Source organism: Microtus oregoni, unplaced genomic scaffold, assembly GCF_018167655.1.
Source record: "Microtus oregoni isolate MIOR12 unplaced genomic scaffold, Mior012 000029F_ref0000214, whole genome shotgun sequence".
Lineage (NCBI taxonomy): Eukaryota > Metazoa > Chordata > Mammalia > Rodentia > Cricetidae > Microtus > Microtus oregoni.
Genome location: NW_024543088.1, coordinates 15,398,955 through 15,407,410, shown reverse-complemented (window position 1 = coordinate 15,407,410; position 8,456 = coordinate 15,398,955).

Genomic DNA, 8,456 nt, shown 5'->3' with positions numbered 1-8,456 from the left:
GACTTGAATTCAATCCCTGGTGCCCTCGTGGTGGGACGCAAAAACCGGCTCCAGTAAGTTGTCCTATGACCTCCACACCACCTCTTCCGTTAATAATGATTTTTAAACTGAATAAAATTTGATATTAAAGACCGTATAAGAAAAATAATGGTGCCACGTGTTGTTGATCCCTCACATAAGCAGGTGGGTCTCCATGAGTCTGAGCCTTCCCTGGTCTATATAGTGAGCTCTAGGCCAACCAGGGCTACAGAGCAAGACCCTGTCTCCGTTTAAAAAGAAAAAGAATGTCTTTGTCTCCATGTGCCTGAGAGCACCTGTGAATGGATTCAAGCGACAGTCTCCGTTCATAGGTATCTAGCTATGTGATGTCATCTGTGTGTAAAGGTGCCTGTTGCACACATGTTGTATATTCAAGATATGTAATACAGGGCTGCGTCTATACTCCAGTGCTTGCCTAGCATGCACAAAGCCCTGGATTCTTCCCCAGCACCACATAAACTAGGCATGGTAGTCAACGCACTTGGGAGGTGAAGAGAAGAGAATTTTTGTGAGTTCAAGGTCAGCCTGGGCTGCGTGAGATCAGTAAATGAGTAATATCAAAGATTCACATTTCTGTTTTCAAAGATTGAAACTGGTGTGTGTGTGTGTGTGTGGAGAGAGAGAGAGAGAGAGAGAGAGAGAGAGATTCCAAACATGTTTATCTATCATAAAAGGGTGTGATTATTGATTCTGTCAAGGCAGGAAGATGGTGGAGATAGTGAGTGGGTGTATTTAGGCAGGAGAAAGGCTGCGTGTGTAAGAGTGGTTCTGTGTTTGTTACTGGGTGTTTTTGCAATGTCCTAATGTATACTTTTGATATCTGCAGTATTTGTTGAGAGAGGGCTCTACTGGACGTAGGTAAGGATAGGCTGGGTCTGAATGGGTTCGTATGTGAGTCTGTGGGTGTGGTTGTATACATGGGGCTTTGTACATATGAGTAATGATTCCTCGGTGTATAATTTTTGCACACACAGTCTGTCTTTTGTGCTTTCAGTTTCAGCAGCTGTGGTTGCAATTAATTGCAGATTGGAAATAACTGGTCAGCACGCTGAGGATCGGTGACTGTTAAGTGCTCAGCCCTAAATAATAGACCATCCATCTGTCTGTGTCTCACACACATGCACCAAAATTTGGGGACCATCATGGAATAAGAGACGGAAAGACAGTAAGAGCTGGAGGGTGGGAAGGAGCACCATGAAAACAGTCTCTGGACAGGACATGGCTGATGGACTCAGGAACTCACGGCAGCTGTGGTTACTCACATTAGACCTGCGCAAGACCAAGGCATCACGGTCAGTCAGTATTCCAGCAGGCAGGACTAATTAAACTCAGTGGGCTGAAAAAAAAAAAAGTGGAATGAAAGGGGGACATGTTTTTGGGGGCGTTCCAGGTGAATGGTGGAGGCACTGGAGGGGACATGATCAAACACATTTCATATATGTATGAACTTGTCAAAGAATAAATGATTCAAAAGAAAGAATAAAAGATAAAGTATTTAGAAAAGTCATGGAGTCCAGCTGTGTATGGTGGCTTCCTTCTATCGTTTCAGCATTCAGGAAGCTGAGGCAGAAGTATAGCCCATGAGTTCAAGACCAGCCTTGATTATAGAATAAGTCTCTGTCTCAAAAATAAAGCAACAGATGGGTGTGGTCGTGTATGCCTTGAATCCCAGTGCTCTGGAGGTAGAGGCAGGTGAGTTCTAAGCCAGCCAGTGCTATACTGTGAAACTGTCTCAAAATAACATCAAAAGACCAACCAACCAACAAAAAACAAAACAGGTGATGTCTAAAACCCAGGTGTTGCATCACACCCTGTCACCACTCAGGAGTGGAGTCCGGAGGACCAGGAATTTAAGGTTACAAAAGGCTTTTTGGTTTTGGGTTTTTGTTTTTTGTTTGTTTTTTCTTTTTTATATTTATTTATTATATATACAATATTCTGTCTCTGTGTATGCCTTCAGGCTAGAAGAGGGCACCAGACCTCATTACAGACGGTTGTGAGCCATCATGTGGTTGCTGGGAATTGAACTCAGGACCTTTGGAAGAGCAGGCAATGCTCTTACCCTCTGAGCCATCTCTCCAGCCCCTGTTTGTTTTTTTCTTTCCTTTTTTTTCTTTTCCTTTTTTTGTTTTTTGAGACAGGGTTTCTCTGTGTAGCTTTGGAGTCTGTCCTGGACTTGCTCTGTAGACCAGGCTGACCTCGAACTCACAGAGATCCACCTGCCTCTTTCCTCTGAGTGCTAGGATTAAAGGCATGTGCCACCACTGCCCGGCATACAAAAGTGTTTTTTAACAATTTATTTTGTGTGTGTGTGTGTGTGTGTGTGTGTGTTTGCATGTGAGTTTGAGTTTGTGTGTTTGAGTTTGAATTGTGTGTGCACACATGTGTGCGTGTGCACAGGGAAGCCAGAAGACGGCATCAAATCCTCTGGATCTTGAATCTTTGGTGTTTGTGAGCTTTTCAATATGAACGATGGGAATTGAATTTCAGTCCTCTACAAGAGCAACACAAACTCTTCTGAGTCATCTCTCAAGCTCTCAGATTAGAGTCATAACTAAACAATAAATATAAACTTTAAAAAAATTATTCTCCAAGTAATACAATATGCTGACAGAACTGGGCTTGGCAGTGGAGCATTTAATGCCATCACTCAAAAAGGAAGAGTCAGGCAGATCTCTGTAAGTTCAAGGTCTAGCCTGATCTACATATCAAGTTCCAGGCCAGCCTGGGTGACACAGTGAGATCCTATCTCAAAATAAATAAGCTAACAAATAAATAAGCAAAACAAACAATAACATGACAATATACATAGCATATATATAATGAGTATGAATCATGTCATGTAGAGATAATTGGAAGTATATGAGGGCTAGGGTTGTAGCTCTGTTGACTGAGCTCTTTCCTATCATGTACAGAGACGTGAGTTTAATCCTTAGCATCATACATGCTGGTACACACTTCTAATCCCAGTACTTAGGAGGCGGTGATAGGAGGATCAGTAGTTTAGAGCCAGCCTGAGCTACATGGAACTCATCTGAAGAGTCTGTGCCCACACTTGGCACTTGGGCATGCCTTACTTTCTACAACTCTTCAAGAAGTCCACACCCATGCCCTCATGTGTGTCTTCTTCTGAACTCCTTTCTTTCTCTTAACTCTTTGCTTAAGCCTATACTAAAATATCCTTATTAAACACCAACTCTGCTTCATTAAAAAAAAAGAGACAGTACATGTAGACTTGAAATCCTCATACTCAGAAATCTGAAACAGGAGAATTGCTTCGAGTTTAAGGCAAAGCCTATTTGGACTTCATGATGGAACCCTCTCTATGTCTCTGTGTCTCTCTCTGTCTCTGGAGAGATGGTTCAGTAGGATAAAAACATTTGCTGTGGGCTGGAGAGATGGCTCAGCCATTAAAGGCTAGGCTCACAACCAAAAATATAAGAGTTCGGTTCCCAGCACCCATGGCTATCTCTCTAGCCACAATAAATAAATAAATAAAAATTTTGCTGTGCATGCAGTAAGATCTGAGTTCAAATCCCCAGAGCCCTCCTGAAAAGACAGGTATGACTTTGTGTACCTATAATCCCAGCATCAAGAGTCAGAGCCAGGCAGATCCAGGGAGCCCCTTAGCTGTCCAGCCTAGCTGAAATGGTGAACTTTCCATTTAGACAAGCGATCATGTCTTAAGGGAACAAGACAAAGAAAAGACATCCTTGGTGGGGAAAGACATCCAACATCTTCCAAATGCTGGAACACACACATATCCATGTGCATGCACCACACACTCGTGTGCACACATGCATACAATAGAGTTTGTGAAAATATTGTGTAAGTTTAATACAAATATTCTGCTATTTTTTTATTTTAAGACAATTTATTTGTCTGTTTGTTTGTTTTGTTTGTTTGTTTGGTTGGTTGGTTGGTTTTTTGAGACAGGGTTTCTCTGTGTAACAGCTCTGGCTGTCTTGGAACTGACTCTGTAGACTAAGCTGGCCTCAAACTCCGAACTCTGCCTCCCAAGTGCTGGAATTAAAGGCATATGCTACTACTGCCCAGTTAGATTTATTTATTTTTATTTGCATGTGTATGAGTGTTTTAACTGCATGTATGTGTGTGCACCACATTCTTGCCTGGAGCCAGTAGAAACTGAAAAGGGGCATTGAATCACCTGGATCTGGAATATTCTTGTTCTTCTTCTTATTATTATTATATGCAGGTCCTCAAGCTCCCCAACCCCAGGGCTGACTCTTTGTTAAAAGTTCAGTGTCCTAATGCACATCACACACACCTACTTAGGCATAGGTCTCACGGTGGAGAGCAGAGCATGTGACTGGGCAGGGGGATGGGTGTGCCCGAGGGAGGGGAGCTGGGGCATGTGTCCTCCTGTCTGGATGTGCCTAAGCAGGAGTGGGTGTGGGTACACAAAGCGGCCAGTGTGCGTAGTGTGTTGGCACGCACGTGCACCTTTGCGTCACTACGTCTCCCGCCTTGGCTCCCGGCCCAGGCTCTTAAAGCATGCATACCAGGTGACTTCTGCACTGAGCCTCGGTTTCCTTATCTGCTGTATTCGCGGGGTTGGGAACACTGGAAGAGACTCCCCGGCAAGGAAGGGTGTTCCCTTTACTACCCTACACTACTATGAGCCGGGTAGAACATGCCACCCACTTGTTTGCTTTCCCTGAGACGGTTCTCATGACCTCTGTGGACCTCTAAGGACAAGCTCAGGTGAGCCAGAGAACCTACAGCCTGCTGCAAATACTCGAGAGACACCGGGTGAACGTGGAGGCACTTGTTTTCCATCCCAGGAGAAAGCTGCAGGCTCTCATTCACACTGGTCTGGAAGGGCAGGGGGCATCTAAAAATGTCCTAACAGAAGCCAGGCTAAATGCCCTAACCCCAGGGCCTTGGGGGCCCTCATGGGGCCCAGCCCCCACACCTGGCAGACCTGTAAGCCTGGCTGGGCTAGACTGCCCCACCCACACACTGGCCAGGCAGGCTGGAATGGAGGGCCCACCTGCCCCTGGGGGCCTGTTCCTGCAGCCAGGGCAGCCTCAGACACACTGGTTCTTCTGTGTAAGCAGGCAGCCCCCAACTCGCAGCCTCCCTCCCGCTCCCAGCAAATTCCTGCCTCCTTCCTCCTCCCTCACCTGCATCCTTATTCTCTCTCACGCCTCCTGTCTCATGAGACAGAAAGGCCCTGGTTATTAAGCTTGGGGGTGGAGATGACTTAGAAGGTTTATAGGTCAGGGGTGTTCAGGATTAAGTTTGGGGGTGCCAGAAAATTCCCATAAAAGTCATCTGCAAGGTTTTTGCTAGAGTGTGTATTTTTTTCTCATTTAATCCTCCCTCAAAATCTTAGCATAATAATTTAACCCTTGGGGCTGGAGAGATGGCTCAGTGGTTAAGAGCATTGCCTGCACTTCCAAAGGTCCTGAGTTCAATTCCCGGCAACCACATGGTGACTCACAACCATCTGTAATGAGGTCTGGTGCCTTCTTCTGGCTTGCAGACATACACACAGACAGGATATTGTATACATAATAAATAAATAAGTATTTAAAAAAAATAATTTAACCCTTGAATCAAGCTACTGGGAAGATTTCCCCCCTTGAGATGCAGGGTCTCTGGCCGAGGAATATAGCTCAGTGGGTGGAGGACTTGCCTAGCATGCAGGAAGCCCTGCATTCTCTCCTCAGTACCCCATAAACTGGGCCTGGTGGGGCACACCTGTCATCCCAGATCTTGGGAGGTAGAGACAGGAGGGTCACAAGTTCAAGGTCATCTTTGGCTATATAAATTTGTGGGGAGCTAGAGAGATGGCTCAGCAGTTGAGAGCATTGGCCGGTCTTACAAAAGGACCTGATTCGATTCCCAGTACCCTTGAGGCAGTTCACAATTGTCTGTAATTCCAGTTCCAGGGGATCTGACACCCTTACACAGCCATACATGCGGGCAGAACACGAAAGTACATTAAAAAAAATTAATAAATATAGCCAGCTTGGACTCTGTGAAACCCTGTGAAACCCTGCCTCACAAACAAAACCACGCCAGGTGGTGGTGCATACCTTTAATCCCAGTACTCAGGCTCTGCAGGCAAAGGCAGATAGATTTCTGTGAGTTCCAGGCTAGCCTGGTCAACAAAACAGAGAGTTCCAGACCAGTCAATAACAAGACCCTATCTCCAAATCAAAACTAAACTAAACTAAACGTGGAGCTGCTAAGGTGACCCAGTGCCTAGAATGAGGTTGTCACCAAGTCTGACAGCTTGGGCTTGGTACCCAGAACCCACATAGTAAAGCTGTCTTCCCATCTCTATACACGAAATGGCACAAGTGTGTAACACAACCAGTAAACAAAATGTAGTTTAAAACACTTCTTGTTTTCTTTATTTTTAATTATGTATATGTGCACGCATGCAGGTGCCTACAGGACTAGAACACAGGTCCTCTGGAAGAAAGGGTATATACTGACTGGAGAAGGCTACCTCTGCTGGGACACTGTCAGGGGAAGGCTTCCTGGAGGAATGGGGGTAGAGTCGATGTTGGAATGTAGGATGGTAGGAGATCTCTTCACAAAGACATTCCAAACAGAGGGACCTATAAGGGCCGAGCCCCGGGGCAGGAATGAGCAGAGAGGCAAGCGCCCTGTGGAATAAGGAATTTGAAAGGCGCTCCAACACCAGGTGCTTGCCTCTAATCCCAGAACTTGGGAGGGAGAGGTAGGTGGATCTCTGAGACTGAGACCAACCTGGTCTACAGAGTGAGTTCCAGGACAGCCAGGGGCTACGCAGAGTAAGCCTGATTCAAACTCCCCCTTCCCCAAACAGGGGATCCTGCATTTGCTCGCGCTCTCTCTCTGTGATAATCTCACTGTCTTGGTGCCTGACTCAGTCTCTCTCCAACCCATAAAATGTCTGCCAGGGACGGTAGGGGATCATTTGAGGCAAGAGTTCCAGACAAGCTTGGGCAACAGAATGACACCTGTCTGAAAAAAAAAAAAGTAAAAAAAAAAATCTAGGTGACTAGGTGTGGTATACACCAGTAATTCCAACCTAGGGTAGTTGAGGCAGGAGGATTGCTAAGAATTGGAAACTAGTCTGAGGAGCATACTGATATTCTGTCTCAAGAAAAAGAGAGAGGTGGGGAGAAAGAGAGAGATGTAAAGGATGATATATATGGAAGAAAGAGGAAGAGGAGAGAGAATTTGCCTGCCATTAGGGAATCCCTGGATCCCATCCCAGCCACCACCAAACCTGGGGTGTGGTGGTGGAATAGAGGCAAGAAGGTCTGGAGTTCAAGGGCATCCTTGGTTACATAGTAGACTGGAGGGCAACTTTTGAGAAATAATATCCTGTCAAGAGGAAGGAGGAAGAGGAAAAAGAGGCAAGAGAGAGAGAGAGAAAGACGACAGAAGGGTTCTGCAACACACCCTAGCCTTCCTCCAATCCACCACTGAGAGCACTAGACACAAGAAGTGTCTGAGAAACTGTCCCAGTCGAAAGGAATGGAGGAAACTGGGTAACTACGTGACGTGTGGGCCTGTGAGTGTGGCTCAGAGAACTGGCCTAGCCTGTTGTGGCCCTGGGTTTCACCCAAACAACACAAAAACCAGTGTCATCCAAGGTGGGCACTGAAGTAGAAAGGGGCCATTTTGGGAAAATTGAGGAGATCAAAGCAATGAGGGGACTTGAGTTAAAAATTAAAATGCTTCCTTAATTTTTATTTTTTGTGTTTTTTTGTTTTTTTAAAACATTTATTTATTTATTATGTATACAATATTCTGCTTGTGTGTATGCCTGCAGGCCAGAAGAGGGCACCAGACCCCTTTACAGATGGTTGTGAGCCACCATGTGGTTGCTGGGAATTGAACTCAGGACCTTTGGAAGAGCAGGCAATGCTCTTAACCTCTGAGCCATCTCTCCAGCACCCTGCTTCCTTAATTTTTAAGATGTTTGTTTTTATTTGTTTAGCATGTGTCTGTCTCAAAGGACAACTTGGAGAAGTCACTTCTCTCCTTCCAATATGTGTTTTCTGGGGATCAAACAGAAGTCATCAGGATTGGGGACAAGTCCTGCAAGCTGTCCTCTTACCTCCTCTGACCTACACACCTATGTGGCAGCTTACACACCCACCTGCACTCATGAATACAAGTACTCTAACAAGAAATAAAAATCTTAAAAAAGGTAGTCTATAGTGCAAGGGGTGTGCTTTGTTGGGAGATACTCGAAACTGTCAGTGAGGAACTGGGGAGGAGTTCAGAATCCACCAGTGAGATACCGGAGGTGGGCCTCAGTGGTGGAAAGCTGGCCTAGCACGTAGGAGGCCCTTGGTTCAATCCTTTAGTACAAGGGAGGAGGACAGGGAACAGGAGGGGGATTGACGAAGTATGTATGCAAGTAACAGAGCCTAACTGAACAT